This window comes from Macaca thibetana, chromosome 13, assembly GCF_024542745.1.
Source record: "Macaca thibetana thibetana isolate TM-01 chromosome 13, ASM2454274v1, whole genome shotgun sequence".
Classification (NCBI taxonomy): domain Eukaryota; kingdom Metazoa; phylum Chordata; class Mammalia; order Primates; family Cercopithecidae; genus Macaca; species Macaca thibetana.
Window position 1 is genome coordinate 35,793,831 of NC_065590.1, and position 17,033 is coordinate 35,810,863.

Genomic DNA, 17,033 nt, shown 5'->3' on the forward strand with positions numbered 1-17,033 from the left:
TCTCACTCTGTTGCCCAGACTGGAGAGCAGTGGTGTGATCTTGACTCACTGCAACCTCTGCCTCCCGGGTTCAAGTGATTCCCCTGCCTCAGCCTCCAGAGTAGCTGGGACTACAGGCGCCCGCCACCACGCCCAGCTAATTTTTGCATTTTTAGTAGAGACGGGGTTTCAACATACTGGCGAGGCTGGTCTCGAACTCCTGACCTTGTGATCCGCCCGCCTCGGCCTCCCAAAGTGCTGGGATTACAGGCGTGAGTCACCGCGCCCGGCCAAGTTTTATTTTTTTTAAGCACTCAAGAAGTTAGGTTTGTTTCTAGAAAAGTGGAAGCATCCGTCGGCTTCCTTCCAGCGTCCCTTTGCTTCCTTCCAGCATCCCAAGGAGCTTAACTCCTTAATTTTCCCTACAGAGAATAGCACCAGGTCCGAAGCAGCTTGCATCAAAGCTCTTCCTTTGGTAATTGACAGCTGGGGGAAATCCTACCGAGGCCCACCCCTACCGTCCTCCTTGCAGGCTGACAGGCAAAACTCGGTGGCAGTGGCTTCCAGCTCAGCCAATAGACGAAGCTGGAGCAAGAGTCTGTGTAAACAAACCCAGAGTGAGGCGCTTGGTCTCCTCCCCAACGAGTGGGCCGGGCGCATCCTTGGCCCAATGCCTATCCCAGGCTAGCGTAGCGTCCTTCAGCCAATCAGAGCCGGCGTCTCCCGCAAGGAGGTGTTCCACCACAGGAAAAAAAATGAAGGAAGAGAAAAGACAGACATTAAAACCAATCAGAAGCTGAAACTTCTGAGAGAGTGGGCGGGCACTGCTTCACATTTAGACCAATAAAAACCACATATGCCATTCTAGGTGACCGAACGGCATCCTCTTCGGCCCAATAGACGAATGGGGCGGTGCCCGGCAACCAATGGCTTGGGTTCGGGGGCGGGGCGAGGAGGTAGTGTGCAGTAAGAGGTAACCTGGCAAGTGGTAGTGGCGCTTCTCGGGTTCTGTGCTTCACGCTTTGGTACTAAAGGCCGAGACTGTTCTGGCGACGGCGACCTCTACGGCAACAGCTTAAGCTCTCGGAGGAGTGGCAGAGTACGATCTGAAGGAGGGGCTTCTGGTCAGCCCAGGTGGGCTCGGGTGCCCGGGCTGCTGGGGAAAGGACTCGAGGGAAGCGCTGTTCTCCTGGCTCTGGGGGCGCCCTGCGCCTCCCTTTCTGCCGCCGTCTGGGCTGTGAGGGGCGGAACGCGCCTGCCCGAGCTCCTGTGGGGAGGGAAAGCGCACGGGATCCCACGTCGCGACCATCGGCGAAAAGGGGCGTCCGCTGGGGTCAGCCCCTGCCCCTCCGGGGCGATAGGGGGTTTTCGTCCCTTTCCCCCCGCACAGGTGCTCTGTTTCCCCCTCACCCCTACCCCCACCCATGTTCCTGACTCCCCTCAGCGTCCTCCTAACACTCGAACCGGATTCTTGGCCTGAGTCCCATTGCTACCCAGGTGCAACAATGCTAGGCAAATTGACCCGCGCGGCATCCCCCGCCCCTCTCCCCGGGCTGGAGGGGAGGGATTGCGCTTCCTGCCCCTCCCCCATTCGCGGGCCCCTGCGCGTCCTCTGCTGTTTTATACTTGCTCCATCTCCCGATTGACTCCAGCCCTCATTCTTCATGCCTCATTTGCCTGGGAGACGTTCGCCACTTCTCTTGTGCCTTGCGGTCCGTGAGTGAGTCCATCACCCCCGACCAACCTCTAAATTCCATTCTCATCTCTCCAGAAAACTAACATTTTCCACTTGCCTCTTCCAGGCAGCTGAAAGGTGAACCGAGAGAGGCAGAATACGTTGAACAGGGAGTTTGGCAAGGTTGGGAACTTTAATCGGTTTTGTTCATGGTAAACTGTTTTTGCCTTCCTTAAGATGGCATTTGATCATTATACCCGCTCTAGAATCTTTGTCCTAATGCCGTTCTTTTGGTGGTAATTGCTGAAAATGCAGTTGAAAAGGGCTAACTAGAAGCAAGGGATTTAAATTTTGTTACTATTATTTTAAGTAAATTGAATTGGATTATACTTTAAACAGCTTAACTGGGGTTTCTGGGAGTTTGCAGTGTAAGGACCTGGCTACCCTATTTTGTCATAAAATACAGAACATACTTAGTTGTACAGCACAGTGTGATTTGATCACACCCAACCTATGAATGGATAATAACAGCATTGAATCTGTTTAAAAACAACGTTCCCTATTCCCTTTTCACCTTCATAGTATATTCGTTTGGTTTCTAGTAATGTCGGTTCTAGCCATATGTTTCTAGGTAATAGCACAAACTAAGTTGTGCCTAAGTAAAATTATACCAATAATTTTGTGGGGAAAAGCTAATGCACTGCTCTTAGTTTTGATTAAGATTTTAGATGTTTGAAAATATAAATTCAGATATTGGATGGTGAGGGTTTTATTTTGGAGGTTGAAGGAGATTGAAGTGTTGGGGTAAGACTGATAGGCTCCTTTGGCTACTTGTATATCGGGGTGGGGAGAATATACAAGTTTACAAAATCTTGTAAATTCTCACAGTGCTTAGTTTCCTGACTTTAGAAAAATTGGAATTGTTTTTCCTAGCTTTCAGTGGAGAAATGTAAGCTGTGAGTTTAACATCATGTTAACTGTGTTTTGGCCAGAATTTTGCAAGCTTTTGTGAAAAAAATTATATTGCTTTCCTTATCCTGTTTGTAATGTATATATCAATATGCTTCCTTGTATTTTACTGTGGTAAAATTGTATCTTGCATATAAAGAAAAAAGTCTATTATAGTGAATTAAAAGAAATCTTTACTCTGAGGTGGCAGCCTTGTCTAATGGACCATATGTTTAAGCCTTGTTAATAAATCACACTAGAGCCTAGCACAGTGGTGTGCGCTTGTAATCCCAGCCACTTAGGAGGCTGAGGCAGGAGGATTGCTTGAACCTAGGAGTTTAAGACCAACCTGGGCAACATAGTGAGACCCCATCTCAGTCAATCAACCAATTAATCAATTACACTAAAAAGAGCAAGATCTTAAAACTGTTCCAACAAATGACTGGGTGTCTAAAACAATGAAAAGAGTTTATGAGAGTTACAGCAGTCATCAGAGAAAAATCCTGGACAAATTGCAAATCTGTACCAGTTGTGAATTGCTATGACTGCAGCTGAAAACCAAAGTTATTTTTGTACAGTCTTTTTTGGGAGTATTTGTGTTTAATAATAACTTGTTTGCAAATTTAGAGGACTCTAGCTATGATTTCTTCTTAGAGACCTTGACCTTGAGGACCTTAGAGACCTTGACCTCACAGTTTAATGGAAGAGAGAACTAGAAACCAATAATTTAATGCAGAGAGTGAGGTTCTGCAGTACAAGGAATATACAGGGTTCAGAGAAGCACGATGGCACCATGTTCCGACCTCATCTTCTACTGCCCTAGACTTCCTGAAGTGCCATTTCCTGAACCTGCCTGTTCTTTTCCACCATCTGCACCTCTCTCTGTAGGCACCATTCCTTGCAAGCCTTTTCCACACCTTATGTGCCTGGTGAAATTCTGTTTCTTCAAAATCTTGAAGCCTGCGTCTGCCTCATCCAAATAATTGTTTTTGCCTACTTCTCTGTTATTTCTTTATAAAAAATTATAGTCGATTCTCATTATTTGCAGTAGTTATATTCTATAAAGTTGCCAAGAACACTGGATTATCAAATATTCAACCCTTGTTCCTAGGGAAAATATATACATATATAGATATCTCACATAGATTACAATCTTAATTCCTAAAAACAACTCATCCTGGTAGATTGAATTTTCTTTATTTACAAAAGAATAAAGGAAGTACAGAAGTGTTAAGCGATTTGCCTGAGGCCGCTCCACTAACAGGTGCCAGAGTTAAGATTCAGACTCGTCCAGATGGCCCCAGAGCCAGAGCTTCTTGCACTACACTGCACTGCCCTCTGCTGTCTCTGTCCTCTGGTCAGTTTTGTATGAGAGCTGAGACGAGGCTGAGGGTCACCTTATTTGATCTTAGCTTGGGACGTGGGCAAGGAGTGACATATTTTTCACTACTATGTATATATCCATGAGTCACCTTGAAAGCTCCACAAGTATTAATTTGGGGATTACAAAGACATTTTAGCAAGTGAGCAAATTTGCAAATATGGGATCCACAAGTAATGAGGATGAACTGTATTTGTAAGGGACTGCTAGGGTCTGTTTCATTTTTAGCCTTTTCCCCAACAATGTGGAGTATTTCTTTAGCTTATTTGATAGTTTGTACATTTATTCATATATTTATTCATTTATCATATATTCATTTGTTCAGTTTGTTCATTTATCATATATTAAGCACTTATAAGTCAGACTCGGCCGGGCACGGTGGCTCACGCCTGTAATCCCAGCACTTTGGGAGGCTAAGGCAGGTGGATCACGAGGTCAGGAGTTCAATACCAACCTGGCCAGGATGGTGGAACCCTGTCTCTACTAAAAATACAAAAAAATTAGCCAGGAGTGGTGGCAGGCGCCTGTAGTCCCAGCTATTCAGGAGGCTGAGGCAGAGACTTGCTTGAACCCAAGAGGCGGAAGTTGCAGTGAGCCAAGATCGCGCCACTGCACTCCAGCCTGGGCAAGAGTGAGACTCTGCTTCAAAAAAAAAAACAAAAAAAAAACACAACTTGTTTTTTGTTTTTGTCTTTGTTTTTTTGAGATGGAGTTTCGCTCTTGTCGCCCAGGCTAGAGTGCAATGGCACGATCTCAGCTCACTGCAATGTCCGCCTCCTGGGTTCAAGTGATTCTCCTGCCTCAGACTCCAAGTAGCTGGGATTATAGGCTCACACCACCATGCCCAGCTAATTTTTGCATTTTAGTAGAGACAGGGTTTCACCATGTTGGCCAGGCTGGTCTCGATATCCTGACCTCGGGGGATCCTTCCACCTTGGCTTACCACAGTGCTGGGATTACAGGCATGAGCCTCTGCATCCAGCCTCAAACTCTGCTTTAATCTGTGTGAACAAGCTAGAGATTAAGGTCCTGCCCTGTGGATTTTATATTTGCATAAGAAAGACAGATACCTATGTCAGGAGCTCTGGGGAGAGGCCTAGGTTGGAATTATAGATTCACTTGACCAAGGTAAACCTGGTGTGCCTGCTCCTACTTCACATCCCCAGACATACTTCCAGAACATTTCTTTTCTATTTTTGTGTAAAGACTTTTCCTTTTGAGCCTCTCTCCATTGTTGCATGTCAGCCTCTACTTGTCTTTTGTTGATTTTGAGGCCACTTACCCATGTAAGTGGCAGGATATCACAGAAGAATCATGCTGACCTGAGTCTTTGAATTATGGTTCTGCTGCCTACCAACTGAGTTCCTTTGATCAAGCTCTTGGACTTCTGAGCCTGTTTCCTGATATCAAAAATGGTATATGATATGTTAGTCCCTGGTGGGTTGCAAGGAAGAGGCACACACGTATCAGCTTTGGTGATGAAGGCTGAATGTAAACTTGGATGGGAAGTCATCTAAGCAGCCATATTGTCTCTTGGCATATTGTCTCTTGGCCCTAGTACTTTCAAAACCTCATAGAACATTAATTTAGCGGTATTTAGTATTTGAGCTCTGAAGACCTGCCCTCTTTTCCTTCGTTCACTCAACATTTGTATTTTCCAAGAAAGAATATCTGATTGGATTAGTCTGTCACTTTCTAAAAACAGAAGACCCCTATTAGGGAGAATTTTGAGCTACGCCATGTCTTTGGTGATTGATCTCCCTGAAGTTCAGCCTATATGTTGTCCTTAGCTGAAGCACTGAGCCCTGGTCCAGTCACTTGTGGCCAAAGAAGTAAGGTTGGTTGTATGTATTATCAATCACACAGATATGCTACAGATATGCTTTTTGTGTATGCCACACTCGCACAATAGTTTTATTGTGTCTGGAGTTGGTTCCTGCCTGTGGGTTCATGGTCTCACTGACTTCAAGAATGGAACCCCAGACCTTGGCGGTGAGTGTTACAACTCTTAAAGATGGCACAGACCCGAAGAGTGAGTGGTAGCAAGGTTTATTGTGAAGCATGAAAGAACGTGGCTTCCATAGCGTGGAAGGGGACCCAAGCAGGTTGCTGCTGCTGGCTCCGGTGGCCAGCTTTTATTCCCTTATTTGTCCCCTCCCGTGTTCCGTTTCTGGCCTATGGAGAGTGCCCTTTTTTAATCCTCCCCGCAATTGGCTACTTTTAGGATCCTGCTGATTGGTGCATTTTACCGAGTGCTGATTGGTGCATTTTACAGAGTGCTGATTGGTTTGTTTTACAGAGTGCTGAGTGGGGTGTTTTGCAGAACGATGACTGGTGCATTTTACAATCCTCTTGTAAGACAGGAAAGTTCCCCAAGTCCCCACTCAACCCAGGAAGTCCAGCTGTCCTCACCTCTCGGTATGACTGTAGCATATTCTAAAAGAACCCTTTGGAGAGTTTCTTTAGAAGACAATTGACAGTATAGAAGTTCTAGAGTTTCATGGCCTTTTGTCCAATTCAAATACTTATCTAATGTAATCATAGATAATTGTTAATAAAGAATCTAACAAGGTAATTGACACATGTCAAATAGTCAATACATCTCCCTTTTGGTGTTGCATTTAGTATTATAGTGTGGTTATTTGTTCATATGCCTGTTTTTCATACTAGACCATGAGCTCCATGAGGGCAGGGTCTACAGTTTCAACTGTAGGAATTCTGAACTCTTACTGAAAGAATGGGCGGATAGAAAGGCTTCCCAGAGAAGGTAGTATTTAAGCTGATTCTTTAAGGGTGAATAGGAATCCTTTCCAGGTGAATAAAACTTTGAGATATCATTCCAAACAGAGTCTAGCAGGTGCAAAGGCACAGAGATAGAGATGGTGAAGTTTACTTATGTGCTCTTTGTATTAAAAATAAGTGTTCTTTGTATTTTTAATACAAAGAGCAAATAAAAACAAAAATTAAAAATCATTTAGAGGAAAAACTATACATGGGCTTGGCCGGAGGGCATGGCACAATTGAGTTAGCTATGACCATAGACACTCAGTAATGGATGGAAGTTTTAGGGAAAGAGTAAAACATTCTTAGGTTGTTGGCCAAGTATCTAGAACAATTTAGAAATACAGGTAATTGAATTCTGGGAATGATTACACTGTAGTGAAATCATTTACTTCTTCTCTGCCTGTGAAGCATATATGTGTGGCACACTGTTCAAGGTCCTGAAAATGAGACTTCTTCTCAAGGAGCTCATGAGCAATCAAGGGAGACAGATGGGTGAGCAGCTGATTATCATGTGACAAGTGAGGTAATAGAGGTATAACAAAAATGCTATCTAAACAAGAAGAAAAGAATAATTAGTAATATATGGAGTGATGGGGAAAGATTTCTCAAATGAAGCTGGCCAGGCGTGATGATGGCTCACGCCTGTAATACCAGCACTTTGGGAGGCAGAGGTGGGAGAATCCAGGAGTTCAAGACCAGCCTGGTCAACAGAGCAAGACCCTGTCTCTATATTTGAAAAAATAAATGTTTTTTTTAAAATAAAGTGATATTTGAGCACTCTGGAGCACTGTACAAATATAGGACAGACTGAAGGAATGTATCCACCTTAATTTGAGTTAACATTTTTAAACATTTTATATTGCAGAAATAGTATATATTAACTGTTGTGAAATTAGAAATAATTGATTGTCTAGGAGCGGGGTACTACAAAGTACTCCACAGATCCACCATACTGAGACAGTGGTTAGTGCTTTGATTTATGTGTTTTGTTTGTTTGTTTGTTTGTTTGTTTGTTTGTTTTGAGATGGAGTCTTGCTCTGTCACCCAGGCTGGAGTGCAGTGGCCAGATCTCAGCTCACTGCAAGCTCCGCCTCCCGGGTTTACGCCATTCTCATGCCTCAGCCTCCTGAGTAGCTGGGACTACAGGTGCCCGCCACCTCGCCCGGCTAGTTTTTTGTATTTTTAGTAGAGACGGGGTTTCACTGTGTTAGCCAGGATGGTCTCCATCTCCTGACCTCGTGATCCGCCCGTCTCAGCCTCCCAAAGTGCTGGGATTACAGGCTTGAGCCACCGCGCCCGGCCTGATTGATTTATTTTATACTTTTTGTGCATATACATGTATTGTATACATACATATGCATGGTTAAATAGAAATGGTTCCTCCTAGGTGTTCTGTTTATCCATTTATTTTTATGAAATCACCAAAGAGTTCATTTGCTTTGTCCAAGGGAATCTTTTGTTACATGCTGCTGTACATAATGAAAACTAAAAAAGGGGCTAACTTTTCAGCCTAGTGACCGTGTGGGCTTGTGGTGATTTAAACAGAGGCCTCATGAAAGGCAGCTTCAGAAATGAATTTGGTGTGTGTAGGTGGTTATGCTTGGCATTATTGTTTGTACTAGTATGATAGGGATGACTTCTGTGCCTGCCATCAGGGAACTGGTGAAGTAAACGATGGTACATCCAAATGATGGAATACTGTGCAATTGTAAAGAAGAATGAGAAAGACCTATGTACTCATGTGGAAGAACTAGATATTGTGTGTGTTTTTAAAAAAGGAACAAGGAATGGTGTATGTATGGTATAGTGTATATGGTATGCTACTTTTTGTGTTGAGAGAGAAGAGTAGAATAAGAATATACATGGGTGTTTGCCGAGATAACTTCTGAAATGATATATAAGAAACCAATTAAAAGTGTTTGGCTGTGGAGGGAGAATAGGACTATGAATGGGATTTTGCCACATACATTTATAGATAGTTATATTTTAAATTTTTTTGAACTATGTATTTGTACACAAAACCCTCTTAAAAATAAGTGAATGAAGGAATGAAATGGGATTATGAGAACGAGATAAGAAAAAGGTTCTACAGGGCTGCCCATCTTTTTAGTACCCAGCGAATACATAGCAATAGCAGCAAAAATTGGAAGAGTTGCCCCAGGAAGATGGGGAGTCAGCCTTTCCTTTGTCTTTTCCTCAATTTCATATATTTTTAAAAGTACTCTGAGAACAATAAAACAATTTAAAACAAAAATGTTTCCAGAACTTGTAAAATAAAAGGAATATGGGGCAGCTTTGTGTAGTGCACATCCCAAAAATGGGCTGATTTACCTCAAGAGGCAGGGAGTCAAGCTCTCTAGCCTACATGGGATACATACATGAGAAAAATAAGAAAAAGAATGGATGTGAAAAAAACACTTATCCCTGATTATAAAGGAAATCACATTCTTTTTACAATAATTTAACAAAATATAAAGAAAAACCTTTAGACTGGACGCGGTGGCTCACGCCTGTAATTCCAGCACTTTGGGAGGCCGAGGCAGGCGGATCACGAGGTCAGGAGATCGAGACCATCCTGGCTAACACGGTGAAACCCCATCTCTACTAAAAATACAAAAAAAAAAAAAAAAAAAAAAAAGGTAGCTGGGCATGGTGGCAAACGCCTGTAGTCCCAGCTACAGGAGGCAGGAGAATGGTGTGAACCCGGGAGGCGCAGCTTGCAGTGAGCTGAGATCGCGCCATTGCACTCGACAGAGTAAGACGCTGTCTCAAAAAAAAAAAAAAAAAAAAAGAAAAAAAAAGAAAAACCTTTAATTCTGCCACTCAAAACATTCTGGTTTGCTGCTTTTTATACTTTTTTATGCATATAAACATTTTTAAAAGTAGAATCGTGAAATACAGTCTTTTGTCACTTACTATATTTTGGGCATGTTTCTGTGGCAGTAAATATATCCTGGCATCATCAATAGCTATATTAAGTGAATCATTGCCACTCCAGAGGTGAATTTCCTTATATATACATTTTAATGGACTCAGCAAGCATTTTTGGACTGAATTCATAGAAGTAGAATTTCTGGAGGAAAATAACAAAACAGTTTTAGGGTTTTTAATAGAAATTTTCAAATTATCCTGCAGGAAAATGGGTTCAGTATATACTCCCACCAACAGTGACGGAGTTCCAGTTTCCCCCTTCCATTTGTCATCTTTGCTCATCTTTAGGCAGAAAGTCTCATTGTTTTAATTACATTTTCTTTAATTTCTAGTGCTTTTGAGTCTTTTTTATATGCTTATTGGCCATTTTTATTCTTGTAGGAAGTGCCTGTTTCTCCATTGCCTATTTTCTGTTGGAAAGTATTTGTTTTTTTCTGAGTAATTTTATAAAATTATAAAATAATTTTATCTCTTCTATCATTTTTCTTTTTCTGAGTAATTTTAAAGATTTCTTTATAGGCTAAGGATACAAACCTTTTATCTGTCATTGAAGTTACCAAAACTGTCTCCCAGTAAGTTATTTGTCGTTTTGCTTTATTTTTTCTTTCTTTTTTGCTAGCCAAGCTCCAAAGTCACATTTCACTTTATTTTTATTGGGCTGAATGAAAGCATTTTAACTTAGTGATTTTAGTGTAAACAGGAGTAGAGCAGAATGTAATTATCTAGGTCTCGGTCTGTCACCCAGGCTGGAGTGCAGTGGCATGATCTTAGCTCCTGCAGCCTCAAACTCGTGGGCTCAAGTGATTTTCTTGCCTCAGCCTCCCAGATAGCTAGGACTACAGGTATATGCCACCACGCCCAGCAGATTTGAAAAATTTTTTGTAGAGATATGAATTTGCTATGTTGCCCAGGCTGGTCCTGAATTCCTGACTTCAAGTAATCCTCCCTCCTTGGCTTGCCAAAGTGCTGGGATTGTAGGCGTGAGCTACTGCTCCCAGCCCAGAGCTTATTTTTGTTTGCTAGTGGTGTTCTTGGTATCTTTTCATATTTGAGGCTTTGTTGCTAGTGTGAGGTATTACCCTCACCATCTGAGGTTTAAGGACTTTTGTTTTTAATACTGAATACAGAACCATTTAGTTCTGCATCTTTGCAGGTAACACAGTGTGCCTACCAGGACTCTGTTTCATATCCATTGAAAGCAAGAAGCAATACAGTAAAACTTTGCCTGGGTACAGGCTTTGAAAGAATGAAGTATTGTGGTTTAATTCTGTTAACTTGGAAGTTATGAAGGTGAAAAAAATTCAAAACTTTAATTTCCTATAGAATGTAATTCAAAAGTATAGACTGGGCATGGTGGCTCACACCTGTAACCCCAGCACTTTGGGAGGCCCAGGTGGGCAGATCACCTGAGGTCAGGAGTTTGAGACCAGCCTGACCAACATGGTGAAATGGTGAAACCCTGTCTCTACTAAAAATAGAAAAGTTAGCTGGGCATGGTGGTGGACTCCTGTAATCCCAGCTACTCAGGAGGCTGAGGCAGGAGAATCACTTGAACCGGGGAGGCAGTTTTCAGTGAGCCAAGATCGTGCCACTGCACTCCAGCCTAGACAACAGTGAGACTCTGTCTCAAAAAAAATTAAAAAATATATATATAGCCAATAATTCCACTTTTCTTCTCTTAGTAAGTTTGGACATTCAGATCTACTTGGCGTTTTATTATAGAACTCCTAGTGTTCCTGAGACTTAACATTGTGAAGATCCTTTTCTAAAACTTTAGATGTAAGAGGACGTAAGTAGTATTGTATGAGATCAGGCTGAATGAGAATTGACACCTGTAAATATACTTTTTAGACTAAGTCTCTGATTGCCATTTGTTCTTATTTAACTCATAAAAATAAAATACGTTGGATGGAGGGTGAGAGTAGAAAGGAGATAAATGTCTTTTAATTGGATGTCGTTATTTCATATCAAGATAGAATATACAGTATCCCTGGCTTTGGGCCTACAGAAAGAAATGCATTTTTCTAAGTGCTACATGCCAGAGGTTCTTGAACACCTGGAGGGCTTATTGCAACACAGATTGCTGGACCCTATTCCAGAGTTTCTGATTCATCAGGTCTAGAGTGGGGCCTGAGAATTCTCATTTATAACAAGTTCTCAGGTGATTCTGATGCTGCTGGTCCAGAGACTACATTTTTGAGAACCACTCTTATATACTAAATATTGTAGAACTCTAGAAGAAAGCTGTTTGGTCTGGGATGAGAAGCACACAGGTTATGGAGCAAATCATGACAGATTCAACCCTTGATCCCAGCCTAGTGTGGAGTTCAGGTTACAAGCAATACGCAGTGACATAACACAATTCTTGTTTTTTTATGATTGGAAGTCATAGCCAAGTATCTAGTGAGAAACTCCGTTTCATTTGCAAGGCTTAGAGAGGCCAGGAGATTCTAGTCAAATAGGATTTAGTGATTAACCCCATGAGAGTACGAGTTATTTATGTCCTTTTTCTCTCCCCCATCACTTAGCATTTAGCCTTACTTTAGAAGGGCCTTGTATTTTTTAAAACTGGTAAAGAGCTTTGAGTACTTATTAAATTGAAACTTTTGTGTGTTTTTAAAGATATTAGACATGTTTCTTAAGATTATTTTAAACAGTAATGTAGGAGAATAAGAGAAACTTTTTCCAAAAAAGAGAAATCATTGTGATTATTTTATCTTATTGGAATGTTGGATAATATAGTCTGCTTCATTAATCATCAAGCATGCTATGGGTTTTCCATTTTTATAGGATTTGTACCTCAACTGAGGTAATACTGGTAATTCTTGTACTCCATTTGAAGATGAAAAATCAAGGCCAAAATCAAAGACCTGGCATAGAAGCTGGGTAATGAAGACAGCTTCGAAGGAACACATAGATACACACACACATAGATACACATATATATAAAGTACACACTCATATATTTTTTAAAGTTTTATTTATTATTATTGTCAGCACAGAGATATCTGTGAACTTAGGCATCATATGTAGAATCTATAGAATCTTTGGGTTGAAGAGAAAAGAAACTCTGGAAGCCACACCTTTTCATAGAGGAGTTTTGCTTTAACAAGTTTTTCTTGCTTGTCAACACTAACTTCTATCATTCCACAGCTAATAGCCTCAGTTGACCAGCTGGTTCAGCCTAGAATGTTTGAAGGAATAACTAGTATTACAAACAGTGGGTTAGGAAGATTCCCTACTTGGAAACATTCCTGTTTTTCTCCCCTTACCCCTCAGAGAAGAGTTTGAGTGAAGAAGGGTAGAACTAGAACCCACAGATTAAACTGGTGGCTCTGAAGCTTGGCTGCACATCAAAAACAACCCAGACTGTTTTCTAGAAAACCATACAGATTTTGCGCCCCACCTTCAGACCATCTGAATTGTGATCTCCTAGGATGGAACCTGTTTGGGAGGTGGGCAGTCTGCATTTTTTTTTTTTTTTTTTTTTTTTTGAGATGAAGTCTCGCTCTGTCACCCAGGCTGGAGTATGGTGGCACGATCTTGGTTGGGTTGCATTTTTTAATAACTTTCCCAGGTAATTTTATGTAGGCTCCTGGACTGTATGCCTCAGATCAGATCAGTGCTAGACCCAGGTGAATTTTCACCAGCTTATTGTGAAATAAGAAATATAAGGACCACATAGTATTTTTCGTAACATCAAATTTATTCAGTTTAAAGAATTGTCCTTTGCATTGAATTAAGGCCTTCTTGGGTTTTTTTGGTGCTAAAATATCCTTTTATAGAATGATATTGATAAGGATGTTTTTACCATCTTTGTATGGTTTTGTTGTTGTTGTTGTTGTTGTTGTTGTTGAGACGGAGTCTCGCTTTATCACCCAGGCTGGAGTGCAGTGGCCGGATCTCAGCTCACTGCAAGCTCCGCCTCCCGGATTTGCGCCATTCTCCTGCCTCAGGCTCCCGAGTAGCGGGGACTACAGGCGCCCGCCACCTCGCCCGGCTAGTTTTTTGTATTTTTTAGTAGAGACGGGGTTTCACCGTGTTAGCCAGGATGGTCTCGATCTCCTAACCTCGTGATCCGCCCGTCTCGGCCTCACAAAGTGCTGGGATTACAGGCTTGAGCCACCGCGCCCGGCCTTTGTATGGTTTTTAATTGGAATCCTATATTGTCCTCAATGTGTTTTAAAATCTGTTGGTTTATGAAATCCTAAACACTGAATGCCTCTGATCTAATCATCCTTGGAAATTGTTTTTTAAATTCTTTGGAATACAGGTCCATAGAGGGTCCAAAGCCCTTGGAACTAGACAACTCTCAGAATTCAGAATTTTTCAGATTTAGGAAGATGCTTTCTCTGTGTTACGAATGCCTCAGTGTGTCTGGTGCAACATCCTTAGTCACATACATTAATATTTCTGAGCAAAACAGGAGTATTCACACTAAGTGGGTAGATAAAGGCTGTATATAGCTTCATATCAGTTCAGACTAACTTTTACTGTCCTGTAAGTTTTGACATAAAGCATATGAAAAATTCATGGTTTTTAGAGCTGTTTGGATATTGGAATTGTGCATAATGGATTGTAGAACTATTTGGAGGATTGCTTTCTCATCCTAAAAGTATTAGCAAGCTTCAAATTAAATGGAGCTTCATATGTTCATGGTAGGGAATGTAATTTATTTTGATTTAAATAAGCTGCCATGTGCTGTGATTGGTTTGTGTTTTCCTTCCAAAGACCTCAGTACTTTTGTTGAATAGCATTTTTCTTCAGCATGGTTCCCCGAACCCCATTTGTAATATTTGAGATCAAATCAGAGTTTTCTATTATAGCCTTTCTGAACCTAAAGTGGGAAGTGTGAGACTATGGGGTAGTCACTACATGGGAGTGGTTAAGAACATGGGCTTTGGGACCAGAAAGACCTAAGCTTAAGCACCAATTCTAGTACTACTAGGTTATACTTTAGGCAAGGTGTTTAATGAATCTCTGGTGGCTCATGCCTGTAATCATAGCTACTTGAGAGGATGAGGCAGGGGGATCACTTGAGCCTAGAAGTTCAAGTCCAGTCTGGACATCACAGTGAGACCCCTGTCTCTAAAAAAAAAATTTAAATAAATAAATGAAAGGCGGAGTATTTATATGAAAAAAACTGGGAGACTAATAGTCCCTGCCTCATGGGATTGTTACGAAGATTAAAAGAGAGGCTGTTACTGAAGTACTTAGAAGAGCTATTATTTTATTGCCATCCTTTCCACCTTGTATTTGGATAGATTACCATACTTGTTTTTTCTGTGTAACTTAATTGTCCAGTGGGATTCTCATTCCCTTAGAGGCCTAGAGAAACTTGTCTTAAATGCTTTCCCAATTCATAAATTGGGACAAATTCCCAATTCATACTAAGTCTTGCCATTGCAATTTAGACATAAAATCTGCCTCTTGAGTGGTTTCCACACCAAAAAATCCACAGACTCCTGAATTTTATATGGGCCTAATAGTCTTACTGAAAATTGGAAGTCTTAAGGTGTAGTCCATTTTACACAGTGTGAGGCCTTTCATACTCTGAAATGTACGACTCTTGACTTTTTCTTTTTCACTCTGTCCAGCACTGTGCCCGCATTAGCCAGATAAATGTTCTCCTTTCTCCCAGGAAATGTTCTGACCTTACCCTTGTTCCTCAAGGACCCTCTTTCTCCCCCAGATTAACTTTCAAAGAGCTTTTCCAACCCAAAATGACACCTTCCTGAAAAGATTTCCAGTGGATACTGTTTTCGCTACCTCATTACAGATGTGTTATGCTGCTTGGCTCCCCTCTCCCCACTTAGCTGAGGCAAACCTTTATTTCCAGAAATATGTCAAATAAAATGAACATGTGATCCCTTTTTGTGATTTTTGTTGGGATTCACAGTATGGATTTCTTCTAGTTTAGATAATTCCACTGTGGCAAGCTTTTATTCTTAGCGTACAGCACATGAAGAGAATGTTATAGTCACTTGGTGTTATTAATGCTAAAATAGTAAACAAGAACACAAAATTTTCTAGATTAGAAGTGTTCCCCCCGCTCCCCCCGGCCAGGCACAGTGGCTCACATCTGTAATCTGGCACTTTGGGAGGCTGAGGCAGGAGGATTGCTTGAAGCCAGGAGTTTGAGACCAGCCTGGGCAACATAGCAAGACCCCTTCTCTTAAAAAAAAATTAGGCATGCCTGGTGGTGCACACCTGTAGTCTTAGCTACTTGGGAGGCTGAGGCGGGAGGATTGCCTGAGACTGGGAGTTCAGTGCTGCAGTGAGCCATTATTGCACCACTGCACTCCAGCCTGGTCTACAGAGTGAGACTCTGTCTCTATAAAAATTAAAAAATAGTCTGGGCATAGTGGTTCATGCCTGTTATACCAGCACTTTGGGAGGCTGAGGCAGGAGGATCACTTGAGTCCAGGAGTGTAAGACCAGCCTGGGCAACATAGATGCCATCTCTATTAAAAAATATATAAATAAGTGTTTTTTAATCCCTCTTGAGTAACTTGATTTGTCAAAAACAGATTCCAGAGTAGTGCTGTCACTGACTGGGGAATAACTGTTCATACTCAACGAAGAGTGCTCACTCACAGATCCTAACCCCTAAGGGCATGGGCTTCCTGCCTAGGAAATGAGATTTAGAATACAGCATTCTAAAAATGACAGTTAATCAACAGATTATTTATTAAGGACCTGGTGGGTGCACAGAGGCATGCTAGAAGCTATAAAGGACTTGATTCTTGCCCTCAAGAAACTTCCAAGATTATAGACTAGTCCCAAAACAAATAATGAGTGATACTCTCTCAAATATACAAGTAATCAAATGTGAGAGGGAGGTGAAAATGGGGAAGACCTTAGGCTCGGAGATTGTATTCAGGCTTTTATAGTGGCATTTTTTGATATAATTATGCATTTAAAAAACAAATTGTCATCATATCAGTCTGAAATGTATAGAGACACTTGTTGGTGAGAAAAGCTTTTTATATATAATAATTTACCCATAGGGATGTTTTTGATTAACGTTATCTGTTAAAGACTTCACAATATTTCCCCCATTAATAGTCTGTGTCTTTTTGGAGCTGATCTGGAGAAGTCGAGGACCACGTGCTAATTGCTGTTTGATGTTATTCTGGGAGGACAGTTGATTGGCTTTGGGGCGAGGAGTTGGAACTTGAGGACTAGAAGGCTCTGAGTCTAGAAATCTTGCCACTGACTTTTGGCAAGTCTTTTGATTCTACCTTTGAAACTGCCTTTAAATGCCTTGTGGAGTACATTTTATGACTGTTCTGTACATATCCAGTAGAATGATAGTGATATCACAGAACATCC

At 41.5% G+C, this 17,033-nt stretch overlaps 1 protein-coding gene across 2 annotated transcripts in view; it reads left to right on the forward strand.

Moving 5' to 3' along the window:
• The window catches only part of PAIP2B (poly(A) binding protein interacting protein 2B), a 577,567-nt gene that overhangs the window by 534,220 nt on the left and 26,314 nt on the right, over positions 1–17,033 (forward strand). Inside the window, exons 2-3 of one of the 2 annotated variants that reach the window (XM_050754561.1) lie at positions 940–1,113; positions 1,782–1,837. The gene's annotated coding sequence lies outside the window, so the exon portion shown is untranslated. Of the gene's footprint in view, positions 1–896; positions 1,114–1,781; positions 1,838–17,033 lie in introns of those variants that run through there. The other variant, XM_050754563.1, reaches the window with a different exon arrangement.